The sequence below is a fragment of the Ovis canadensis genome, chromosome 17 (assembly GCF_042477335.2).
Source record: "Ovis canadensis isolate MfBH-ARS-UI-01 breed Bighorn chromosome 17, ARS-UI_OviCan_v2, whole genome shotgun sequence".
In the NCBI taxonomy this organism is placed as follows: domain Eukaryota; kingdom Metazoa; phylum Chordata; class Mammalia; order Artiodactyla; family Bovidae; genus Ovis; species Ovis canadensis.
This window is the reverse complement of record NC_091261.1, coordinates 1,328,174-1,343,638: the sequence shown is the minus strand read 5'-3', so window position 1 is coordinate 1,343,638 and position 15,465 is coordinate 1,328,174.

Below are 15,465 nucleotides of genomic sequence, written 5' to 3'. Positions count from 1 at the left end.
TCTCTAGTGGAGACGGGTATGTCGCGGAACTGCTTCAGTTGCAGCAAGGGTGTGAAGGACCCTTTGGAAGTTCCAGTGGTTAGATGTGATTAGCCTCGAGAAGCCTCAGCGGAAATGGGCCTCATCTCGCCTGGAGGGCAAAACCTCCTGGATTTTCTCGAGTTGCGGCAGGTGCTCTCGACTTACGACGGGGACCTCAGGGACCCGCTCTGATTGCCTCAGGAAAGGCCAGTCCCCATGCGAGTTCCTCGGGGCCTCTCGGGATTCCTCTCCCGTCGATGCCGGGGTCTAAGACCTTGTGTGGAGTCGGGGCCGGAACCTGAGGATTCCTCTCCAGTGCTGACATGGATCTTGGGGTACTTCTGGAGTCTCCCCAGTGGAGTCAGTCCTCGTCTCGAATGCGGGCATGCACTTGCGCTTTCCTCCAGAGCGGTAGCAGCAGTGTCACGCAGTCCGCCGCGTGGATCAAAGGATCTTTGGTTTTCCCTCGAGTCTTTCCCACGAGGCTTTCCCACGAGGCTGTCCCACGTGCACACGTGGTGGGAGTCGATCCTCGGCTTGAACGTCAAGGCAGTGCAGGGAAAACAGGTTCCTCTGGAATGGACTGACACATCTGGGGGACTCTTGGAATGGAGGCACGACCCTGGAGTTCCTCTCGCCTTTCCTGTGGAGAGCGCCTCCTCTTGAGATGCGTCGGGAACGCCGGGAATTCTTTCCCTACGAAACAGGGAAAGGATCCCTCATCTCGAGCTAGGAGGCGGAAACGGGGCTCCCCTGGATGTGTGCGGGACCCCACGTGCTTCCTCTCGAGTGGAGACGGGTATGTCGGGGAACTTCTTGAGTTGCAGCAAGGGTGTGAAGGACCCTTTGGAAGTTCCAGTGGTTAGACGTGATTAGCCTCGAGAAGCCTCAGCGGAAATGGGCCTCATCTCGCCTGGAGGGCAAAACCTCCTGGATTTTCTCGAGTTGCGGCAGGTGCTCTCGACTTACGACGGGGACCTCGGGGACCCGCTTTGGTGGCCTCAGGAAAGGCCAGTCCCCATGCGAGTTCCTCGGGGGCCTCTCGGGATTCCTCTCCCGTCGATGCCGGGGCCTAAGACCTTGTGTGGAGTCGGGGCCGGAACCTGAGGATTCCTCTCCAGTGCTGACATGGATCTTGGGGTACTTCTGGAGTCTCCCCAGGGGAGTCAGTCCTCGTCTCGAATGCGGGCATGCACTTGCGCTTTCCTCCAGAGCGGTAGCAGCAGTGTCACGCAGTCCGCCGCGTGCATCAAAGGATCTATGGTTTTCCCTCGAGTCTTTCCCACGAGGCTTTCCCACGAGGCTTTCCCACAGGGCTGTCCCACGTGCACACGTGGTGGGAGTCGATCCTCGGCTTGAACGTCAAGGCAGTGCAGGGAAAACAGGTTCCTCTGGAATGGACTGACACATCTGGGGGGCTCTTGGAATGGTGGCACTATCCTGGAGTCCCTCTCGCCTTTCCTGTGGAGAGCGCCTCCTCTTGAGATGCGACGCGAACGCCGGGAATTCTTTCCCTACGAAACAGGGAAAGGATCCCTCATCTCGAGCTAGGAGGCGGAAACGGGGCTCCCCTGGATGTGTGCGGGACCCTCGTGCTTCCTCTCGAGTGGAGACGGGTATGTCGGTGAACTGCTTGAGTTGCAGCAAGGGTGTGAAGGACCCTTTGGAAGTTTCAGTGGTTAGATGTGATTAGCCTCGAGAAGCCTCAGCGGAAATGGGCCTCATCTCGCCTGGAGGTCAAAACCTCCTGGATTTTCTCGAGTTGCGGCAGGTGCTCTCGACTTACGACGGGGACCTCGGGGACCCGCTCTGGTGGCCTCAGGAAAGGCCAGTCCCCATGCGAGTTCCTCGGGGGCCTCTCGGGATTCCTCTCCCGTCGATGCCGGGGCCTAAGACCTTGTGTGGAGTCGGGGCCGGAACCTGAGGATTCCTCTCCAGTGCTGACATGGATCTTGGGGTACTTCTGGAGTCTCCCCAGGGGAGTCAGTCCTCGTCTCGAATGCGCGCATGCACTTGCGCTTTCCTCCAGAGCGGTAGCAGCAGTGTCACGCAGTCCGCCGCGTGGATCAAAGGATCTATGTTTTCCCTCGAGTCTTTCCCACGAGGCTTTCCCACGAGGCTTTCCCACAGGGCTGTCCCACGTGCACACGTGGTGGGAGTCGATCATCGGCTTGAACGTCAAGGCAGTGCAGGGAAAACAGGTTCCTCTGGAATGGACTGACACATCTGGGGGTCTCTTGGAATGGTGGCACGACCCTGGAGTTCCTCTCGCCTTTCCTGTGGAGAGCGCCTCCTCTTGAGATGCGACGGGAACGCCGGGAATTCTTTCCCTACGAAACAGGGAAAGGATCCCTCATCTCGAGCTAGGAGGCGGAAACGGGGCTGCCCTGGATGTGTGCGGGACCCCACGTGCTTCCTCTCGAGTGGAGACGGGTATGTCGCGGAACTGCTTCAGTTGCAGCAAGGGTGTGAAGGACCCTTTGGAAGTTCCAGTGTTTAGACGTGATTAGCCTCGAGAAGCCTCATCGGAAATGGGCCTCATCTCGCCTGGAGGGCAAAACCTCCTGGATTTTCTCGAGTTGCGGCAGGTGCTCTCGACTTACGACGGGGACCTCAGGGACCCGCTCTGGTGGCCTCAGGAAAGGCCAGTCCCCATGCGAGTTCCTCGGGGGCCTCTCGGCATTCCTCTCCCGTCGATGCCGGGGCCTAAGACCTTGTGTGGAGTCGGGGCCGGAACCTGAGGATTCCTCTCCAGTGCTGACATGGATCTTGGGGTACTTCTGAAGTCTCCCCAGGAGAGTCAGTCCTCGTCTCGAATGCGGGCATGCACTTGCGCTTTCCTCCAGAGCGGTAGCAGCAGTGTCACGCAGTCCGCCGCGTGGATCAAAGGATCTATGGTTTTCCCTCGAGTCTTTCCCACGAGGCTTTCCCACAGGGCTGTCCCACGTGCACACGTGGTGGGAGTCGATCCTCGGCTTGAACGTCAAGGCAGTGCAGGGAAAACAGGTTCCTCTGGAATGGACTGACACATCTGGGGGTCTCTTGGAATGGTGGCACGACCCTGGAGTTCCTCTCGCCTTTCCTGTGGAGAGCGCCTCCTCTTGAGATGCGACGGGAACGCCGGGAATTCTTTCCCTACGAAACAGGGAAAGGATCCCTCATCTCGAGCTAGGAGGCGGAAACGGGGCTGCCATGGATGTGTGCGGGACCCCACGTGCTTCCTCTCGAGTGGAGACGGGTATGTCGCGGAACTGCTTCAGTTGCAGCAAGGGTGTGAAGGACCCTTTGGAAGTTCCAGTGTTTAGACGTGATTAGCCTCGAGAAGCCTCAGCGGAAATGGGCCTCATCTCGCCTGGAGGGCAAAACCTCCTGGATTTTCTCGAGTTGCGGCAGGTGCTCTCGACTTATGACGGGGACCTCAGGGACCCGCTCTGGTGGCCTCAGGAAAGGCCAGTCCCCATGCGAGTTCCTCGGGGGCCTCTCGGCATTCCTCTCCCGTCGATGCCGGGGCCTAAGACCTTGTGTGGAGTCGGGGCCGGAACCTGAGGATTCCTCTCCAGAGCTGACATGGATCTTGGGGTACTTCTGGAGTCTCCCCAGGAGAGTCAGTCCTCGTCTCGAATGCGGGCATGCACTTGCGCTTTCCTCCAGAGCGGTAGCAGCAGTGTCACGCAGTCCGCCGCGTGGATCAAAGGATCTATGATTTTCCCTCGAGTCTTTCCCACGAGGCTTTCCCACGAGGCTTTCCCACAGGGCTGTCCCACGTGCACACGTGGTGGGAGTCGATCCTCGGCTTGAACGTCAAGGCAGTGCAGGGAAAACAGGTTCCTCTGGAATGGACTGACACATCTGGGGGACTCTTGGAATGGTGGCACGACCCTGGAGTTCCTCTCGCCTTTCCTGTGGAGAGCGCCACCTCTTGAGATGCGACGGGAACGCCGGAATTCTTTCCCTACGAAACAGGGAAAGGATCCCTCATCTCGAGCTAGGAGGCGGAAACGGGGCTCCCCTGGATGTGTGCGGGACCCCACGTGCTTCCTCTCGAGTGGAGACGGGTATGTCGCGGAACTGCTTCCGTTGCAGCAAGGGTGTGAAGGACCCTTTGGAAGTTCCAGTGGTTAGATGTGATTAGCCTCGAGAAGCCTCAGCGGAAATGGGCCTCATCTCGCCTGGAGGGCAAAACCTCCTGGATTTTCTCGAGTTGCGGCAGGTGCTCTCGACTTACGACGGGGACCTCAGGGACCCGCTCTGGTGGCCTCAGGAAAGGCCAGTCCCCATGCGAGTTCCTCGGGGGCCTCTCGGCATTCCTCTCCCGTCGATGCCGGGGCCTAAGACCTTGTGTGGAGTCGGGGCCGGAACCTGAGGATTCCTCTCCAGTGCTGACATGGATCTTGGGGTACTTCTGGAGTCTCCCCAGGGGAGTCAGTCCTCGTCTCGAATGCGGGCATGCACTTGCGCTTTCCTCCAGAGCGGTAGCAGCAGTGTCACGCAGTCAGCCGCGTGGATCAAAGGATCTATGGTTTTCCCTCGAGTCTTTCCCACGAGGCTTTCCCACGAGGCTTTCCCACAGGGCTGTCCCACGTGCACACGTGTTGGGAGTCGATCCTCGGCTTGAACGTCAAGGCAGTGCAGGGAAAACAGGTTCCTCTGGAATGGACTGACACATCTGGGGGTCTCTTGAAATGGTGGCACGACCCTGGAGTTCCTCTCGCCTTTCCTGCGGAGAGCGCCTCCTCTTGAGATGCGACGGGAACGCCGGGAATTCTTTCCCTACGAAACAGGGAAAGGATCCCTCATCTCGAGCTAGGAGGCGGAAACGGGGCTGCCCTGGATGTGTGCGGGACCCCACGTGCTTCCTCTCGAGTGGAGACGGGTATGTCGCGGAACTGCTTCAGTTGCAGCAAGGGTGTGAAGGACCCTTTGGACGTTCCAGTGTTTAGACGTGATTAGCCTCGAGAAGCCTCAGCGGAAATGGGCCTCATCTCGCCTGGAGGGCAAAACCTCCTGGATTTTCTCGAGTTGCGGCAGGTGCTCTCGACTTACGACGGGGACCTCAGGGACCCGCTCTGGTGGCCTCAGGAAAGGCCAGTCCCAATGCGAGTTCCTCGGGGGCCTCTCGGCATTCCTCTCCCGTCGATGCCGGCCCCTAAGACCTTGTGTGGAGTCGGGGCCGGAACCTGAGGATTCCTCTCCAGTGCTGACATGGATCTTGGGGTACTTCTGGAGTCTCCCCAGGAGAGTCAGTCCTCGTCTCGAATGCGGGCATGCACTTGCGCTTTCCTCCAGAGCGGTAGCAGCAGTGTCACGCAGTCCGCCGCGTGGATCAAAGGATCTATGGTTTTCCCTCGAGTCTTTGCCACGAGGCTTTCCCACGAGGCTTTCCCACAGGGCTGTCCCACGTGCACACGTGGTGGGAGTCGATTCTCGTCTTGAACGTCAAGGCAGTGCAGGGAAAACAGGTTCCTCTGGAATGGACTGACACATCTGGGGTTCTCTTGGAATGGTGGCACGACCCTGGAGTTCCTCTCGCCTTTCCTGTGGAGAGCGCCTCCTCTTGAGATGCGACGGGAACGCCGGGAATTCTTTCCCTACGAAACAGGGAAAGGATCCCTCATCTCGAGCTAGGAGGCGGAAACGGGGCTCCGCTGGATGTGTGCAGGACCCCACGGGCTTCCTCTCGAGTGGAGACGGGTATGTCGGGGAACTTCTTGAGTTGCAACAAGGGTGTGAAGGACCCTTTGGAAGTTCCAGTGGTTAGACGTGATTAGCCTCGAGAAGCCTCAGCGGAAATGGGCCTCATCTCGCCTGGAGGGCAAAACCTCCTGGATTTTCTCGACTGGCGGCAGGTGCTCTCGACTTACGACGGGGACCTCAGGGACCCGCTCTGGTGGCCTCAGGAAAGGCCAGTCCCCATGCGAGTTCCTCGGGGGCCTCTCGGCATTCCTCTCCCGTCGATGCCGGGGCCTAAGACCTTGTGTGGAGTCGGGGCCGGAACCTGAGGATTCCTCTCCAGTGCTGACATGGATCTTGGGGTACTTCTGGAGTCTCCCCAGGGGAGTCAGTCCTCGTCTCGAATGCGGGCATGCACTTGCGCTTTCCTCCAGAGCGGTAGCAGCAGTGTCACGCAGTCCGCCGCGTGGATCAAAGGATCTATGGTTTTCCCTCGAGTCTTTCCCACGAGGCTTTCCCACGAGGCTTTCCCACAGGGCTGTCCCACGTGCACACGTGGTGGGAGTCGATCCTCGGCTTGAACGTCAAGGCAGTGCAGGGAAAACAGGTTCCTCTGGAATGGACTGACACATCTGGGGGTCTCTTGAAATGGTGGCACGACCCTGGAGTTCCTCTCGCCTTTCCTGCGGAGAGCGCCTCCTCTTGAGATGCGACGGGAACGCCGGGAATTCTTTCCCTACGAAACAGGGAAAGGATCCCTCATCTCGAGCTAGGAGGCGGAAACGGGGCTCCGCTGGATGTGTGCAGGACCCCACGGGCTTCCTCTCGAGTGGAGACGGGTATGTCGGGGAACTTCTTGAGTTGCAACAAGGGTGTGAAGGACCCTTTGGAAGTTCCAGTGGTTAGACGTGATTAGCCTCGAGAAGCCTCAGCGGAAATGGGCCTCATCTCGCCTGGAGGGCAAAACCTCCTGGATTTTCTCGAGTTGCGGCAGGTGCTCTCGACTTATGACGGGGACCTCAGGGACCCGCTCTGGTGGCCTCAGGAAAGGCCAGTCCCCATGCGAGTTCCTCGGGGGCCTCTGGGGATTCCTCTCCCGTCGATGCCGGGGCCTAAGACCTTGTGTGGAGTCGGGGCCGGAACCTGAGGATTCCTCTCCAGTGCTGACATGGATCTTGGGGTACTTCTGGAGTCTCCCCAGGGGAGTCAGTCCTCGTCTCGAATGCGGGCATGCACTTGGGCTTTCCTCCAGAGCGGTAGGAGCAGTGTCACGCAGTCCGCCGCGTGGATCAAAGGATCTATGGTTTTCCCTCGAGTCTTTCCCACGAGGCTTTCCCACGAGGCTTTCCCACAGGGCTGTCCCACGTGCACACGTGGTGGGAGTCGATCCTCGGCTTGAACGTCAAGGCAGTGCAGGGAATACAGGTTCCTCTGGAATGGACTGACACATCTGGGGGACTCTTGGAATGGTGGCACGACCCTGGAGTTCCTCTCGCCTTTCCTGTGGAGAGCGCCTCCTCTTGAGATGCGACGGGAACGCCGGGAATTCTTTCCCTACGAAACAGGGAAAGGATCCCTCATCTCGAGCTAGGAGGCGGAAACGGGGCTCCGCTGGATGTGTGCAGGACCCCACGGGCTTCCTCTCGAGTGGAGACGGGTATGTCGGGGAACTTCTTGAGTTGCAACAAGGGTGTGAAGGACCCTTTGGAAGTTCCAGTGGTTAGACGTGATTAGCCTCGAGAAGCCTCAGCGGAAATGGTCCTCATCTCGCCTGGAGGGCAAAACCTCCTGGATTTTCTCGAGTTGCGGCAGGTGCTCTCGACTGATGACGGGGACCTCAGGGACCCGCTCTGGTGGCCTCAGGAAAGGCCAGTCCCCATGCGAGTTCCTCGGGGGCCTCTGGGGATTTCTCTCCCGTCGATGCCGGGGCCTAAGACCTTGTGTGGAGTCGGGGCCGGAACCTGAGGATTCCTCTCCAGTGCTGACATGGATCTTGGGGTACTTCTGGAGTCTCCCCAGGGGAGTCAGTCCTCGACTCGAATGCGGGCATGCACTTGCGCTTTCCTCCAGAGCGGTAGCAGCAGTGTCACGCAGTCCGCCGCGTGGATCAAAGGATCTATGGTTTTCCCTCGAGTCTTTCCCACGAGGCTTTCCCACGAGGCTTTCCCACAGGGCTGTCCCACGTGCACAAGTGGTGGGAATCGATCCTCGGCTTGAACGTCAAGGCAGTGCAGGGAAAACAGGTTCCTCTGGAATGGACTGACACATCTGGGGGTCTTTTGGAATGGTGGCACGACCCTGGAGTTCCTCTCGCCTGTCCTGTGGAGAGCGCCTCCTCTTGAGATGCGACGGGAACGCCGGGAATTCTTTCCCTACGAAACAGGGAAAGGATCCCTCATCTCGAGCTAGGAGGTAGAAACGGGGCTGCCCTGGATGTTTGCGGGACCCCACGTGCTTCCTCTCGAGTGGAGACGGATATGTCGCGGAACTGCTTCCGTTGCAGCAAGGGTGTGAAGGACCCTTTGGAAGTTCCAGTGGTTAGATGTGATTAGCCTCGAGAAGCCTCGGCGGAAATGGGCCTCATCTCGCCTGGAGGGCAAAACCTCCTGGATTTTCTCGAGTTGCGGCAGGTGCTCTCGACTTACGACGGGGACCTCAGGGACCCGCTCTGGTGGCCTCAGGAAAGGCCAGTCCCCATGCGAGTTCCTCGGGGGCCTCTCGGCATTCCTCTCCCGTCGATGCCGGGGCCTAAGACCTTGTGTGGAGTCGGGGCCGGAACCTGAGGATTCCTCTCCAGTGCTGACATGGATCTTGGGGTACTTCTGGAGTCTCCCCAGGGGAGTCAGTCCTCGTCTCGAATGCGGGCATGCACTTGCGCTTTCCTCCAGAGCGGTAGCAGCAGTGTCACGCAGTCCGCCGCGTGGATCAAAGGATCTATGGTTTTCCCTCGAGTCTTTCCCACGAGGCTTTCCCACGAGGCTTTCCCTCAGGGCTGTCCCACGTGCACACGTGGTGGGAGTCGATCCTCGGCTTGAACGTCAAGGCAGTGCAGGGAATACAGGTTCCTCTGGAATGGACTGACACATCTGGGGGACTCTTGGAATGGTGGCACGACCCTGGAGTTCCTCTCGCCTTTCCTGTGGAGAGCGCCTCCTCTTGAGATGCGACGGGAACGCCGGGAATTCTTTCCCTACGAAACAGGGAAAGGATCCCTCATCTCGAGCTAGGAGGCGGAAACGGGGCTCCCCTGGATGTGTGCGGGACCCCACGTGCTTCCTCTCGAGTGGAGACGGGTATGTCGCGGAACTGCTTCAGTTGCAGCAAGGGTGTGAAGGACCCTTTGGAAGTTCCAGTGGTTAGACGTGATTAGCCTCGAGAAGCCTCAGCGGAAATGGGCCTCATCTCGCCTGGAGGGCAAAACCTCCTGGAATTTCTCGAGTTGCGGCAGGTGCTCTCGACTTACGACGGGGACCTCAGGGACCCGCTCTGGTGGCCTCAGGAAAGGCCAGTCCCCATGCGAGTTCCTCGGGGGCCTCTCGGCATTCCTCTCCCGTCGATGCCGGGGCCTAAGACCTTGTGTGGAGTCGGGGCCGGAACCTGAGGTTTCCTCTCCAGAGCTGACATGGATCTTGGGGTACTTCTGGAGTCTCCCCAGGGGAGTCAGTCCTCGTCTCGAATACGGGCATGCACTTGCGCTTTCGTCCAGAGCGGTAGCAGCAGTGTCACGCAGTCCGCCGCGTGGATCAAAGGATCTATGGTTTTCCCTCGAGTCTTTCCCACGAGGCTTTCCCACGAGGCTTTCCCACAGGGCTGTCCCACGTGCACACGTGGTGGGAGTCGATCCTCGGCTTGAACGTCAAGGCAGTGCAGGGAAAACAGGTTCCTCTGGAATGGACTGACACATCTGGGGGACTCTTGGAATGGTGGTACGACCCTGGAGTTCCTCTCGCCTTTCCTGTGGAGAGCGCCTCCTCTTGAGATGCGACGGGAACGCCGGGAATTCTTTCCCTACGAAACAGGGAAAGGATCCCTCATCTCGAGCTAGGAGGCGGAAACGGGGCTCCGCTGGATGTGTGCAGGACCCCACGGGCTTCCTCTCGAGTGGAGACGGGTATGTCGGGGAACTTCTTGAGTTGCAGCAAGGGTGTGAAGGACCCTTTGGAAGTTCCAGTGGTTAGACGTGATTAGCCTCGAGAAGCCTCAGCGGAAATGGGCCTCATCTCGCCTGGAGGGCAAAACCTCCTGGATTTTCTCGAGTTGGGGCAGGTGCTCTCGACTTATGACGGGGACCTCAGGGACCCGCTCTGGTGGCCTCAGGAAAGGCCAGTCCCCATGCGAGTTCCTCGGGGGCCTCTCGGCATTCCTCTCCCGTCGATGCCGGGGCCTAAGACCATGTGTGGAGTCGGGGCCGGAACCTGAGGATTCCTCTCCAGTGCTGACATGGATCTTGGGGTACTTCTGGAGTCTCCCCAGGGGAGTCAGTCCTCGTCTCGAATGCGGGCATGCACTTGCGCTTTCCTCCAGAGTGGTAGCAGCAGTGTCACGCAGTCCGCCGCGTGGATCAAATGATCTATGGTTTTCCCTCGAGTCTTTCCCACGAGGCTTTCCCACGAGGCTTTCCCACAGGGCTGTCCCACGTGCACACGTGGTGGGAGTCGATCCTCGGCTTGAACGTCAAGGCAGTGCAGGGAAAACAGGTTCCTCTGGAATGGACTGACACATCTGGGGGTCTCTTGGAATGGTGCCACGACCCTGGAGTTCCTCTCGCCTTTCCTGTGGAGAGCGTCACCTCTTGAGATGCGACGGGAACGCCGGGAATTCTTTCCCTACGAAACAGGGAAAGGATCCCTCATCTCGAGCTAGGAGGCGGAAACGGGGCTCCCCTGGATGTGTGCGGGACCCCACGTGCTTCCTCTCGAGTGGAGACGGGTATGTCGCGGAACTGCTTCCGTTGCAGCAAGGGTGTGAAGGACCCTTTGTAAGTTCCAGTTGTTAGACGTGATTAGCCTCGAGAAGCCTCAGCGGAAATGGGCCTCATCTCGCCTGGAGGGCAAAACCTCCTGGATTTTCTCGAGTTGCGTCAGGTGCTCTCGACTTACGACGGGGACCTCAGGGACCCGCTCTGGTGGCCTCAGGAAAGGCCAGTCCCCATGCGAGTTCCTCGGGGGCCTCTCGGGATTCCTCTCCCGTCGATGCCGGGGCCTAAGACCTTGTGTGGAGTCGGGGCCGGAACCGGAGGATTCCTCTCCAGTGCTGACATGGATCTTGGGGTACTTCTGGAGTCTCCCCAGGGGAGTCAGTCCTCGTCTCGAATGCGGGCATGCACTTGCGCTTTCCTCCAGAGCGGTAGCAGCAGTGTCACGCAGTCCGCCGCGTGGATCAAAGGATCTATGGTTTTCCCTCGAGTCTTTCCCACGAGGCTTTCCCACGAGGCTTTCCCACAGGGCTGTCCCACGTGCACACGTGGTGGGAGTCGATCCTCGGCTTGAACGTCAAGGCAGTGCAGGGAATACAGGTTCCTCTGGAATGGACTGACACATCTGGGGGACTCTTGGAATGGTGGCACGACCCTGGAGTTCCTCTCGCCTTTCCTGTGGAGAGCGCCTCCTCTTGAGATGCGACGGGAACGCCGGGAATTCTTTCCCTACGAAACAGGGAAAGGATCCCTCATCTCGAGCTAGGAGGCGGAAACGGGGCTCCCCTGGATGTGTGCGGGACCCCACGTGCTTCCTCTCGAGTGGAGACGGGTATCTCGGGGAACTTCTTGAGTTGCAGCAAGGGTGTGAAGGACCCTTTGGAAGTTCCAGTGGTTAGACGTGATTAGCCTCGAGAAGCCTCAGCGGAAATGGGCCTCATCTCGCCTGGAGGGCAAAACCTCCTGGATTTTCTCGAGTTGCGGCAGGTGCTCTCGACTTACGACGGGGACCTCAGGGACCCGCTCTGGTGGCCTCAGGAAAGGCCAGTCCCCATGCGAGTTCCTCGGGGGCCTCTCGGCATTCCTCTCCCGTCGATGCCGGGGCCTAAGACCTTGTGTGGAGTCGGGGCCGGAACCTGAGGATTCCTCTCCAGTGCTGACATGGATCTTGGGGTACTTCTGGAGTCTCCCCAGGGGAGTCAGTCCTCGTCTCGAATGCGGGCATGCACTTGCGCTTTCCTCCAGAGTGGTAGCAGCAGTGTCACGCAGTCCGCCGCGTGGATCAAATGATCTATGGTTTTCCCTCGAGTCTTTCCCACGAGGCTTTCCCACGAGGCTTTCCCACAGGGCTGTCCCACGTGCACACGTGGTGGGAGTCGATCCTCGGCTTGAACGTCAAGGCAGTGCAGGGAAAACAGGTTCCTCTGGAATGGACTGACACATCTGGGGGTCTCTTGGAATGGTGCCACGACCCTGGAGTTCCTCTCGCCTTTCCTGTGGAGAGCGTCACCTCTTGAGATGCGACGGGAACGCCGGGAATTCTTTCCCTACGAAACAGGGAAAGGATCCCTCATCTCGAGCTAGGAGGCGGAAACGGGGCTCCCCTGGATGTGTGCGGGACCCCACGTGCTTCCTCTCGAGTGGAGACGGGTATGTCGCGGAACTGCTTCCGTTGCAGCAAGGGTGTGAAGGACCCTTTGTAAGTTCCAGTTGTTAGACGTGATTAGCCTCGAGAAGCCTCAGCGGAAATGGGCCTCATCTCGCCTGGAGGGCAAAACCTCCTGGATTTTCTCGAGTTGCGGCAGGTGCTCTCGACTTACGACGGGGACCTCAGGGACCCGCTCTGGTGGCCTCAGGAAAGGCCAGTCCCCATGCGAGTTCCTCGGAGGCCTCTCGGGATTCCTCTCCCGTCGATGCCGGGGCCTAAGACCTTGTGTGGAGTCGGGGCCGGAACCTGAGGATTCCTCTCCAGTGCTGACATGGATCTTGGGGTACTTCTGGAGTCACCCCAGGGGAGTCAGTCCTCGTCTCGAATGCGGGCATGCACTTGCGCTTTCCTCCAGAGCGGTAGCAGCAGTGTCACGCAGTCCGCCGCGTGGATCAAAGGATCTATGGTTTTCCCTCGAGTCTTTCCCACGAGGCTTTCCCAAGAGTTTTCCCACAGGGCTGTCCCACGTGCACACGTGTTGGGAGTCGATCCTCGGCTTGAACGTCAAGGCAGTGCAGGGAAAACAGGTTCCTCTGGAATGGACTGACACATCTGGGGGTCTCTTGGAATGGTGGCACGACCCTGGAGTTCCTCTCGCCTTTCCTGTGGAGAGCGCCTCCTCTTGAGATGCGACGGGAACGCCGGGAATTCTTTCCCTACGAAACAGGGAAAGGATCCCTCATTTCGAGCTAGAAGGCGGAAACGGGGCTGCCCTGGATGTGTGCGGGACCCCACGTGCTTCCTCTCGAGTGGAGACGGGTATGTCGCGGAACTGCTTCAGTTGCAGCAAGGGTGTGAAGGACCCTTTGGAAGTTCCAGTGGTTAGACGTGATTAGCCTCGAGAAGCCTCAGCGGAAATGGGCCTCATCTCGCCTGGAGGGCAAAACCTCCTGGATTTTCTCGAGTTGCGGCAGGTGCTCTCGACTTACGACCGGGACCTCAGGGTCCCGCTCTGGTGGCCTCAGGAAAGGCCAGTCCCCATGCGAGTTCCTCGGGGGCCTCTCGGCATTCCTCTCCCGTCGATGCCGGGGCCTAAGACCTTGTGTGGAGTCGGGGCCGGAACCTGAGGATTCCTCTCCAGAGATGACATGGATCTTGGGGTACTTCTGGAGTCTCCCCAGGGGAGTCAGTCTTCGTCTCGAATGCGGGCATGCACTTGCGCTTTCCTCCAGAGCGGTAGCAGCAGTGTCACGCAGTCCGCCGCGTGGATCAAAGGATCTATGGTTTTCCCTCGAGTCTTTCCCACGAGGCTTTCCCACGAGGCTTTCCCACAGGGCTGTCCCACGTGCACACGTGGTGGGAGTCGATCCTCGGGTTGAACGTCAAGGCAGTGCAGGGAAAATAGGTTCCTCTGGAATGGACTGACACATCTGGGGGTCTCTTGGAATGGTGGCACGACCCTGGAGTTCCTCTCTCCTTTCCTGTGGAGAGCGCCACCTCTTGAGATGCGACGGGAACGCCGGGAATTCTTTCCCTACGAAACAGGGAAAGGATCCCTCATCTCGAGCTAGGAGGCGGAAACGGGGCTCCCCTGGATGTGTGCGGGACCCCACGTGCTTCCTCTCGAGTGGAGACGGGTATGTCGGGGAACTTCTTGAGTTGCAGCAAGGGTGTGAAGGACCCTTTGGAAGTTCCAGTGGTTAGACGTGATTAGCCTCGAGAAGCCTCAGCGGAAATGGGCCTCATCTCGCCTGGAGGGCAAAACCTCCTGGAATTTCTCGAGTTGCGGCAGGTGCTCTCGACTTACGACGGGGACCTCAGGGTCCCGCTCTGGTGGCCTCAGGAAAGGCCAGTCCCCATGCGAGTTCCTCGGGGGCCTCTCGGCATTCCTCTCCCGTCGATGCCGGGGCCTAAGACCTTGTGTGGAGTCGGGGCCGGAACCTGAGGATTCCTCTCCAGAGATGAAATGGATCTTGGGTTACTTCTGGAGTCTCCCCAGGGGAGTCAGTCTTCGTCTCGAATGCGGGCATGCACTTGCACTTTCCTCCAGAGCGGTAGCAGCAGTGTCACGCAGTCCGCCGCGTGGATCAAAGGATCTATGGTTTTCCCTCGAGTCTTTCCCACGAGGCTTTCCCACGAGGCTTTCCCACAGGGCTGTCCCACGTGCACACGTGGTGGGAGTCGATCCTCGGCTTGAACGTCAAGGCAGTGCAGGGAAAACAGGTTCCTCTGGAATGGACTGACACATCTGGGGGTCTCTTGGAATGGTGCCACGACCCTGGAGTTCCTCTCGCCTTTCCTGTGGAGAGCGCCACCTCTTGAGATGCGACGGGAACGCCGGGAATTCTTTCCCTACGAAACAGGGAAAGGATCCCTCATCTCGAGCTAGGAGGTGGAAACGGGGCTCCCCTGGATGTGTGCTGGACCCCACGTGCTTCCTCTCGAGTGGAGACGGGTATGTCGGGGAACTTCTTGAGTTGCAGCAAGGGTGTGAAGGACCCTTTGGAAGTTCCAGTGGTTAGACGTGATTAGCCTCGAGAAGCCTCAGCGGAAATGGGCCTCATCTCGCCTGGAGGGCAAAACCTCCTGGAATTTCTCGAGTTGCGGCAGGTGCTCTCGACTTACGACGGGGACCTCAGGGACCCGCTCTGGTGGCCTCAGGAAAGGCCAGTCCCCATGCGAGTTCCTCGGGGGCCTCTCGGCATTCCTCTCCCGTCGATGCCGGGGCCTAAGACCTTGTGTGGAGTCGGGGCCGGAACCTGAGGATTCCTCTCCAGAGATGACATGGATCTTGGGGTACTTCTGGAGTCTCCCCAGGGGAGTCAGTCTTCGTCTCGAATGCGGGCATGCACTTGCCCTTTCCTCCAGAGCGGTAGCAGCAGTGTCACGCAGTCCGCCGCGTGGATCAAAGGATCTATGGTTTTCCCTCGAGTCTTTCCCACGAGGCTTTCCCACGAGGCTTTCCCACAGGGCTGTCCCACGTGCACACGTGGTGGGAGTCGATCCTCGGCTTGAACGTCAAGGCAGTGCAGGGAAAACAGGTTCCTCTGGAATGGACTGACACATCTGGGGGTCTCTTGGAATGGTGGCACGACCCTGGAGTTCCTCTCTCCTTTCCTGTGGAGAGCGCCACCTCTTGAGATGCGACGGGAACGCCGGGAATTCTTTCCCTACGAAACAGGGAAAGGATCCCTCATCTCGAGCTAGGAGG